Source organism: Octodon degus, unplaced genomic scaffold (assembly GCF_000260255.1).
Source record: "Octodon degus isolate 3935 unplaced genomic scaffold, OctDeg1.0 scaffold00119, whole genome shotgun sequence".
In the NCBI taxonomy this organism is placed as follows: Eukaryota; Metazoa; Chordata; class Mammalia; order Rodentia; family Octodontidae; genus Octodon; species Octodon degus.
The window spans coordinates 649,435-660,286 of record NW_004524695.1 but is presented as its reverse complement, the minus strand read 5'-3'; the positions used below and the strand labels follow the sequence as shown (position 1 = coordinate 660,286).

The 10,852-nt window shown below is 44.4% G+C and overlaps 2 non-coding genes across 2 annotated transcripts; one reads left to right on the top strand and one right to left on the bottom strand.

The window, feature by feature from the left end:
* Window positions 1-7,572: 7,572 nt before the first annotated feature.
* Trnaw-cca lies at window positions 7,573-7,644 on the bottom strand. The gene has a single exon. It is a non-coding gene; the product is annotated as a tRNA-Trp (tRNA).
* Window positions 7,645-10,005: 2,361 nt separating this feature from the next.
* On the top strand, window positions 10,006-10,078 carry Trnar-ucg. The gene has a single exon. It is a non-coding gene; the product is annotated as a tRNA-Arg (tRNA).
* Window positions 10,079-10,852: the final 774 nt, after the last annotated feature.

Genomic DNA, 10,852 nt, shown 5'->3' with positions numbered 1-10,852 from the left:
AAAAAAAAAAAAAAAAAAAAAAAAAAAAAAAAAAAAAAAAAAGACTGTCTAGGCGCTTGAAGAAAATCTGTGAACTGGATAAGAAGCTGAAAGTCTACCTGTGCAAAACCTTTCAAGGCTTCTCAGGTGCAAAGAGCCTGTACGTACCCGCGTGTTTCGCGTGCAGCAAGCTCAACAAAACCCGTAACCTTCGCTTTTGACTCCATCACATGCTTCCCCGTTTTACACTGCGTAAGTAAAAAGGCAGACCACGCTGGGCTGTCGCTCCCTCTCCGTCAGAGAGGCCTGGTCCCACCCGGCCTCAGCTTTCGGTTTAGTTTGTATCTTTTGTTTTGTTTTGTTTTGTTTTAATCTTTGTTGCCCCCTCTCGGGACCCCGCTAGGCAGGAAAGCAAGTGCAAGCCCGGAGGTTCCCCGACTGCGGGCTCCCCGGTGTCTCTACCCCCGGTGTCTCTACCCCCGGGTCTCTACCCCCGGTGTCTCTACACCCATCTCACGGCTCTAGACAGAGAAGGGCCTTGTTACACAGGAGGAATCCTTCGGCAGCTGTAATTCAGTGCTTTGGAGGAGAGGAAGGGCAGGGAGCTGCCCAGCAAATGAAGAGGCTACTGCTGTTTTTCCGAAAAGAATGTGGGTCACAAATACGCTAGGCTTCTCAAAATCCCAGGAACAGAAGAACTGAACAGTATGACTAATATCCCAAAGTTAGTCAATTACATACAGTATTAGGTTTTATCTGTTCATTTGTAAACAGAGTTTAGAGACGTTGAACTGCATTCCTGAAAGGACTGACCATGAAGTAAATTAAAATATACGCAGATAAATGATGTGAGCTACTGGTAATTATTTGGTGGGACTTCTTTGAGTAATTGGGAATTAAACCCAGGGTCTTGAGCGCTGAGCCATAACCTCAATTCTTTTTTTTTTTTTTTTCCAAAGTCTCCCTATGTCTTTAAATTGCCTCAGCCTTCTGCAGTGATGGGATTACAAGAACACAGCCGCCAAGCCTCGGGAAACACTAGGAATCAGATATGTTACCTTATTTCTACCTACAGACAAAAATCTTCAACACAATGTACATGGTCGGTACTCATGTGAGTTATAGTCAACTGATAGTCTGTTAAAGCATATCTATTCTAAAACAGCCCTACACTTGGGAGGCTGAGGCAGGAAAATCAAATTGGAGGCCAGCTTGGACTATCCAGCAAGTTCAAAGCTAGCCTGAATGACTCTGTCAATAATAATAATAATAATAATAATAATAATAATAATAAATTTAAATAAAATACCCTAAAGTTTATTCTGTGTGATATAACCATAATCTTTATCACGTGCACTAATTGCTCAGATTTCTAGGCTGTTTGTCCAATACTTGATCCCCCAAACATCCCCAAAATCCCCAGAAAGAACAAAGCTGAGTATACTTGCAAGGGAAAACACTAACTCAAGGTCTCAGAAATACATGTCTGCCCAAACCTGAGATTTTTGAAATTTGGATTGTGGTTAGTCTTACAAAATTAAGAATTTACTTAGGGTCGGTTTGGAATCATGATTAAAATATTGGTACAGGGGAGAAATTTGAGGTAAAATATAGTATTTACTGCCTATTGTTACATTACAAATTGCACTAACACTTAATGTCTTAAAAGTACATTTACTCTGGCACATTTTGTATGTGTCAGGCATTAAAGAGAGCCTTAGTGGGCCTGGGGTTCTCATGCAGCTGTGGTTATCTGAAATCTCTGGTGCTTTGGAAGTTATCTTCCCAGCCGTCACCCTCAGGTGAGACTGAGGACTGCCTCATCCCCACACGTGCCTCCTTCAGCTCAGTGGCCTCAGATAACAGATGACCTGACCAGATCAAAGGACCCAAGGGAAGACGAGGAGGAAGTGGGGGAGTCTTGTAGGACTGCCACTCCCACAGTTTTCTATACACTAGAATTAAGTCACTCAGTTGATACTCTCTCAAGGGGTAGAAAATTAGGCCCAGTCCCCTGCAGGAAGCCTGTTTGATTGACATGACTGACCCATACCCGGTCATAATGCCATACGGACACTGTGTATTCTATTGAGGAGTTTATACGCCTTTCGAGAAAACTCTGAAATAAACAAAAAATGATAATAATAGTTCACGGATTCTAGCTTGTGAGCAAGAGGCTGGGAAGGGTAACATTGTGCTGAAGAAAAAAAATGGAATACAAAAATCACACGAATATAAATGGTGAACTGGGATGTTTTCATTCCTCACATTCCATACAGGCTCCCTCAAAATATATATGCATGGTTTCCACAGGTAATATTTAGAGTCATTGTTTTTAAAAATTAAACTCTAGGGAGAAACATTAGCTAAATAATATTTTAGTTGTCTGACAATAAAATTTAATACTCATTGCCTGAACATGCCTTTCATTGGAAAGTAAAATCTACTTCCTAGTATTGTGAATTTTTTAAAAAAGTTTCAGATGGGCTTGAGGTGGAAATCATGCCCTGGCTTCTGCACGGAAGCAGAGGCATTTATGTGCCGCATGTTGGAGTCTGTACATATGGCTGCAATCTATCACTACCAGATATTCTAATTACAAGTCCTACTAGGCCTGGGGGGGGGGGGAACATCCTAAGTACTCTTCTCAAACTTCAATGTAGTCAAAACAGAAGAATAATGAAGGAGAAAAGCTAAAACTGACAGATCCCTGTATGAGATAAATAAAAATGACATTCATGGGGGCCTCAGATGTGCTGAGTCTTCCATCCTGGTCTGCTGGTTAGCTCTTCCTCCATCTTGTCTGTAGAACAAATCCAGTGACATCACCTGAGTGGAATTAGGCCCTGGAAATTGGAGCCTGCTGCTCCACATCAAAATAGAATTCATGAGTTTGTACAGATTTCAAGCTGCCACACTCAGAGCCACAGTTCAGGTCACCATGACCCTGGTCTTAAGATTCTCCAGAGAGTACCTCAGTAATGCCAAGGCACCCTGGTGGCAAAACATTCACAAGGACTTCCACATTTGAGGTCTCTTCACCTCAACCTTGGCTGCCCAGCCAGTTTTAGCTGGAATACTGCTAAACCACTCAATGGAGAATTATCCCACTCTTGATATCTTTTTCTTTGTTTGGGTTGAGGGTTTTTTTGAGACAGGGTCTCAATATGAAATTCAGGCTGGCATCAAACTCACTATAGAGCCCATAGGCCTGGAATTTATTGCAGTCTCCTACCTCAGCCTCCCTAGTGCTGGGATTACAGGTGTGCAACACAACCTTTGGCATCCCTTGATATCATAACCAAGGTCTCCTTAGATATTTCCATCCCGGCACCTCCCCACAAGCTGCTGGATTTTCTATAAACCCTCAGCTGTCCTTACTGTTACTCAGAGCTGAGGTCAGGATGGGAGAAGCAGCTTAGTGGCAGAGAACTTGCCTTGCATATACCAAGGCTGTGGTGGGTTTGATCCTCAGTACTGGGGGAAAAACAAGGAAAAGAAAAGGAATAGAGCTCAGTTTAGTAGAAAGAACAATGAGGGCTGAGGAACTCACTCCCTCCACCCACTCACGCTCCAGCGGCTCCTGAGGACCATTCTACACAGCCCAGACCAAAGCACACACTGGCTCCTCCTACCCCGGGATGTTTCTCCCTTACCACCAAGTGTACGCTTTGCAACAAGAATTTGGAATTTATCCATCGCACCCACCACACAGTAACAAGTCCACAGTGTACCAAGATTTCTCTCCTGCGGCAGTTGTTTAAGTAAAATCTCTTTGCTGGTGTTCTGGACTGATTATTATTATTTATTTCTATGACTGAATAATCTTCTCACTACCTGCTGCCACATCAGACGTCAAAGATTCTCACCTTGCCCAAACTCCAGTGCAGCTCCTCACCCCTCTTCTCACTGGTGCAATCCCCCTTGCAGTACCTACCTGGGAAAACTCAAAGTTGCCAAAAGAATTTACTATTTGGTAAAGAAGGAAGGAAGAAGGAGGGAAAGGAAGGAAGGAAAGAAGAAAGGAAGGAGGGAAGGAGGGAAGGAGGGAAGGAAGGAAGGAAGGAAGGAAGGAAGGAAGGAAGGAAGGAAGGAAGGAAGGAAGGAAGGAAAGAAAAGAAGGAAGAATTTACTATTTTTTGCAAATGGCAGTGAAATGAGGCTCCCTCTCCCTCTTGTGGGAGGGTAGGAGTCTAACTTCTGCAAGCACCAGTCCATAACTGCAGGCGGCTGATTCTCCTTCTCAATTTGAGTTTACTGAGTTCTCTTGAGTTTACTGCTCCTCGCTCTGAATTCCCTCTTCCTCTCTTTAAAATGCCTCTGCAAAAACTGGCCACTCTACCCTTTCTTTATTGCAAAAGTATGTTGTAGACTAAAGTTTGGCCCTAACAACTAAAGTCCAGCTTCATTTACCTTTTTCTATTTCATATTAATAGGCAAGTAGTAATTTTTTTATCTTTGACATTTGGAAAATTGGGAAAGCATTTAGAACTGACCACCCCAGTTACTCTGTGCATGGTCTACAGGGTATTTCTGGATTATTTCATTTTCTCAGGACCTGCACCCTTCATTGTGTTGAAGTTATTTTGCAAGAGGGCTATAGAAAATGTATAGTTACTAAAATCATTCCTATCCACGGAAATGCAAATAAACCATGTCAGATGAGATTTTTTATTATCCAATGGGTAGGGACAAGTCTTACTTGTATTCAACCTTACTGGTTACCAGTGTGTGTTCTTATTTCTCCCTTGAATTGGCTGTAGTAGTTTACAAGCTCAATCATTAATTATTGAATTAAATAAAACACAAGTTCCTTTTACATTCATAAGGAAGGCATTATGCTATTTTTAATTTATTTTTTAGTCTATGAGAAACTCACATAATCTGATGTTTAAAAAATGTAAGTTCCTAGTTGGGTGTTTTGTTTTTTTGTTTTGTTTTGTTTCCCGGAACCGGGGATTGAACTCAGACCCTTGCGCTTACCAGGGAAGTGCTTATTCCACTGAGCCATCTCCCCGGCCCCTTAGGTTTTTTTTTTTCCTAGTTGGTTTTGTAAATTCCTTTATTTAGAATATGACCTTGGCTAAATCGTTTATGGCAAACTTCAATTTTTCTGAACAAATGAAGGCGTTTTATAAAAAGGAGAGATTAGCACCATGCCTAACGTATAAATCACTAAATAAATACTCCTTGGTTTATCCTTAGAGTGCTATCCAGTTTAATTGGTGACTGTTCATGTCCTTCACTACCCAGTTCATATGCTGAAGCCCTAACTTTCAGTTTTCCAAACTGTAACTGCATTTGGAGGTAAGGCCGCTACGAAGGTGGCAGCATGCCCCTGAGCACAGGCGGCTGATGACCTTAGAAGTGGGCATTAGAACATAGACATACAACACGGGGTCCAGATAAAGGCAACAACTGAAGACCAACCATCTGCTCGCCAACCAGAACGACCTCAGAAGAAATCTATCCACCCGATCCATAGGCTTAGGCCTTCTCATCTCCTGAGCCCTGAGAAAACAATTCCTGTAGACTCAACTCCCCAGTCGGTGGTATTTGTTAGGGCAGCCTACCAAACTAAGAAAATTAGAGACGATGAGATCTAGAGTAACATATAGAAAAGTATTGTATGATACCAGTATATTACAGATATGACAGAGCTCTAACTTTATAACTTCTAGGAGTATAATAAAGTAAAAAAAAAAAAAAAACTTGTTTGATTTTTTTAAAAAAAAATGACAATCATCCTGTTTTCCCTTTTGCAGTACCCCCTCCCCCTTTTTCTTTATCTAGGACTGAGGTTTGCACTCAGGACCTCCTCGCTGAGTGATTCCACCTTCCTTCCCATTTCCTAGTTTTTGAGACAGGGATTTACTAAGTCGCCCAGGTTGGGCTAGAACTTATCTCCTCCTGCCTGGCTCAACCTCTCAGAGGGCTAGATTTAAAAGTCTGCACTACCAGGGCTGGCTATATCACTTCTTTATAAGCCTTATAAGACAATAGACAGGTCCAAGAAACGTCACAAATAATTGATCTAAGTAACACAGATACTATAATTCAGTGCATTCTTAGTAACTAGCCTCAGGTTTTCATTGCACAGTTTCACTTTAATGGGAAAGAAGCAAGAGAGAAAGAAAGTTGGGATAAGAAGCAATTTCTACTCTTGTTCCCCCTGGCTACCCAGCTACCATGACAGAACCTGGCCATCCTCTGTCCTTTTGGCTGCTGAGCTGAGGATCAAACCCAGGGCATCACGCTTGTTCTGGGAGCCCCCTGCTACTGAGCTACATCTCCAGCCTAAATAAAGGCATTCAGCAATAACACAGTGACATGTCCCCCTCTCCTTCCACATTTTCTCCTAAGCTACTGGATGCCTTTGTGCACCAGACATTTTGCTAAACACTGGGACTGCAGCTGTAAAATACATAGGTTGCTCAGTCCTCCCTGAGCATACAAGAAACGAGTGAGTTCCAACAACATGGTACTGGAGTGTAGACTGTTCAGAGAAACTGAGGTGGTAAGAATGGAAAGCAAAGTTGGGAGAGCAGGCTATGGAGGGCCTGGTCCAGGGACCAGAAAGGCTACCCCAGGGGAATGTGTTTTCCTTTAAAGATGAGTGTCTGAATCATGCACAAAAGAGGGAGAATGCCTTCCAGGACAAACAGCAGGTGCAAAGGCTCTGCAGTGTGGAGCAAAAGGCCACAGTAACACAGGCCCAGCAGGCACAGAGGGTGCCAATCAGGGTAGTTTTGCCTTTGAAAAGCACATGATAGGGCCAGGGGTGACGGGGGATGCACTCCTGTAATCCCACCACTAGGGAGACTGAGGCAGGAGGCTCGCTGTGCACTGGAAGCCAGCCTAGGCTACATAAGTGAATCTAAGGCCAGCCTGCACTACATAATGAGACCCTGCCACAAATAAGCAAACAAGCATAAAATCAAAACGTCGTGTTATTACATAATCATGGCTCCGGTCATGATTTGATAATTTAAAAAATATCAATTTCTAAACAAATACAATAAGGACACAGATGTCACTGAACAAGGGAAGTTAAGGGATCGCGCAGATGGCACATAGAACAAGCTCAGCCGATCTTGATGCTTGCATGAGAAATAGAAAGACGGTAAATTCCGAAGTGAATCTGGGTTCAACCCCAGGAAACAGAAAAGCAAGGATGAGGAGTGGCTGGGAAGAGCGCGATGCGGTCGACAGAAGAGCCGTGAAGTCGGGGAGCATGCGCGGAGGCCGAGGACGCGGCTGGAGAAGACGTCGCGGTGAGGGGGCGGGTGATAGCAAGCGCGGCCTGCAGCCCAGAGATTCGAAAAGCCGCCAGAGAAGAAGCGGCAACGGACCACGCAGTTTGTGATGCCAGAGAACTTTTAAACCAAACCTTTAAGTATATGACAAAGGCTGCTTGTCGGGAGAGAGTTTATCCCTTTTATAGTCCCAGCAGCAAACCCAGGGCAAAAGACAGATTACTGACAAACATGCTATTCAGGTTAATAAAATACAAGAAAGGGTTACAATTAATCGCATCACACAGCAAAACCCAGTCCTTCCCTCCGCCATCATGTCTAAAATTAGGCACACACTTGACCCCGACGTGATTTGAACACGCAACCTTCTGATCTGGAGTCAGATGCGCTACCGTTGCGCCACGAGGTCACGAGAAAATTGCTCTTTTGCTCTTAGTTAAGGATTTCCAGCCGCAGTCTGAGGTTTTATTTTTTTATTCCTACCTGGTCCTTGCTGGTTTCTGCAGCACATATGCTAAGGGCTATCTGGTTTGATCTTTTCTCTCCCCTCTCCTTAGAACTCTACTAATGCATTTTTTGCGGTGAAACAAGAAACATGCCAAATTCAATGTTAGTCCCCAAATTCAGGTGCTCCACATGAAAAAAACCTCTTGTTTCCTTCTATTTGCTGAAATTTTCCTCAAACAGAAAAATCATGAATATATTTGGTTTAGGTGCTCTGTGAAACACCAATAAGACACCTCTGGCACGTTGGCACTGTAACTTTTTTTACCAGTTCACTGCACTTGTGGGTTTTCCAGAGGGGACACCCAGCCCGGCCCTGCACTACCCACTCCCACCTAGCCCTCCCCAACCCCTCTCTCCAGGCCTCCTCTACTTCTTTCTTCTCTCTCCCCTTCTCCCTTTGGTCCCCTAACCCTCTCCCTGCTCCTCCCCTACTCTTCTTGTCCTCCTTTCCCAGTCTCAGCCCCGTGGGCAGACCCCAAACCAGACTGCAGACTCCTATTCTTTCTTCCCTCCACCCCAGGGGTTCTCAGAAAGCCCTAGGGATTGACCAGTAGCAGTAGGCAGTGAGGCAGGTACGTTTTACCCCACGGCCTAGGCCTACGGAAACAGAAACAGCAAGCCTTTGAACAAATCTCCAGAAGACTGTGATACAAGGGAAGGTTGAGTATTACTCTTCCTGTTTGCCTTTCCTTTTGAATAAACCTCACACCTTGCTTTCTGGATAAGCCCTCTCCACTTACCCAGCTCTTTCTAGCTTGCTTGATTTGACTACCACACACAGACAACCCCTGAGCCCCATGCTCACAATGGTAACATCAGGCTTTGCTCAGTCACCTTCCCAAGTGCCTCAGCCCATAAAAGTCCACAGCCCTACCCTCCGGGAGTCAGAACTGAGACTTGGTCTTATGTCTGTACAGGCTCAGTCATGCACAAACACTTGGGAAACTCCGGTTCAGGGGACACCACACTGCGCCTTAGGGAAAGTGGGCCTGGCTCAGGAACAGTCTGAAGGAAAGTTTCACTCTTCTAGGGTGAAGGAGCAACAATGTCAGGGTTTACTAAGGGCTGCCAAAACAAATGCCACAGCCCAGGTGGCTTAAGCAGAAGGAGTTCATCTCCTCACAGTTCCAAAATCAGAAATCCAAGGTCAAGATATAGGCTGCACACTTTTTTTTTTTTCCTGAAACCCCCTATTTGCCATGCTGACAGCCATCTTCTCCAGCCATCTTTATGTTTTCTTCTTTCCGCGTCCTGTCCTAATCTCCTCTTCTTAAGGCCATGAGTCACACTGGATCAGAACTCATCCCAATTTCATCTTTCACCTCTTTAAAAGCCTGACCTCCGAGTCCAGTTCCATCTGGAGGCTAGGAAGTAGGACTCCATCCTAAGAACCTTAGGCATTTGGGGGAAGGAGGTGTCCTGGGCAGCTCTTGTGGCCTCTGAGCTGGCCTGAGGCACAGGACATGGAGTCCTGTGGAGTAGACCCCAGAGCCTCTCCATCTTCCCTTTACAATTCTACTTTTTTGGAACTGAGAAATCAACTATCTTGTCCAAGTCAGCTTTTCAGGCTACAAAACTCAGTTGCTTTAAAATATTGAAAAAAATAGGATAGATATACAGCTGCATTCTCTTAATTCAATGAATAGAGAGATTTGTTTTAATAGTGTTTGTGCACAGGATATCATGTCTGCATCTTATACAATGAATAACCACTTAGACAACAATATGCAATGTATTATTGAAACTGTGCTAATAATTGGTTTTGAAACTATCTCATTGCTATTTGCTTCTCAATAAAATTATTTTAAAAAAAAAAACTCAGTTGCTGTTAACTCTTCTACTGAACTTTCACCCAGTTTGAATTTATGTCTTAGACTCTCTGGGTGAGTTTGGTGGAGAGTTCAGAAGTGAGTTTTGGGTGAAATCCTGAATCTGTATTTGGAAGCGAGCAGGTCCCTGAATCTGTCTGCGCCTCTTCTCCCCCTTCTCACCTGGGGCACTTATTCCACTCTTGTCCTTGTTCCCAGCTCCACTGAGACATAAAGCAATCTATGCTTAATACCTAAAATACAACATTTCTCCCCTAGAAAGCTTCCAATTGAAATAGCAAGGTATTTCTGACGACTAAGTTAAACTTCTTCCCCCAATAAGGTTGTAAAACATTTCAGGGATGGGATTCCTTGCTTTATAATGATTTCATTAGTGTAGCTGCTATTCACGAAGATTATTTTCCTCTAACAAATTAACAGAAAATTTACCGTAGGACCACGTGGCCTAATGGATAAGGCGTCTGACTTCGGATCAGAAGATTGAGGGTTCGAATCCCTTCGTGGTTGTTTGGAGGTCGTTTATTTCTACTAATCAGAATCTTATTGCTCTTTTGTTATTCCCTTATAATTTTCTTTTCTCATAATCAGTAATCAGGTACGCGTTCATTTTCACCTTAATGGAATATTTTAAGCTTATGTGCTTTTTCCCTTCCCGCCGCCTGGCAAGACAGCAGTACCTGGAAACCTTTGGAAACGCAGGCTTTGTGAATGGCCGCTCCTCATCCGCGCGACCCTGCACTTTGAGCCTGAGTCTTGATGTGGGGCCTGGGGCAGCAGCCGACTGGACAGGCAGCCCCCGCTCCGGTGCTCACCTTCCTGCTGCGGTAATGAGCGAACACCCCTGGTCCTTCCGGAGCAGGGCTGCCCCACGCCCACGCCCATCCCCCCACGCCCATCCCCCAAACCCAAGTGCGCAGGTCGTCAGAACCCGGAAAGTCTGAAGCTGTCCTGGGAACCCTCGATCCCCTCACGGAGGCGGGAAAAGACGTTAACGGACCGCAGAAGATCAGCGTCAGCAAGCCCCAGAGAGTAATAAATTAGGCAAAGAAATGAGCATGAGAAAAGCTTTAGGAAAAGGCTACGGGAAAGCAGCCTAAATTCGTGGTCACAGACTGCCACCCTGATACGAGCGGATTGCTGCAAAGAGAAGATGAGCCCAGGACGCACCCCGTTTTCCCTGGGCCCAGCAGACCTCCTAACCGGGCCTCCAGGTTCGCGGTGTGGGGTCGGAAGGAAAATGTAAACCCTAATCTAATCACTCAAACCAGAGGGTTCAAAAAA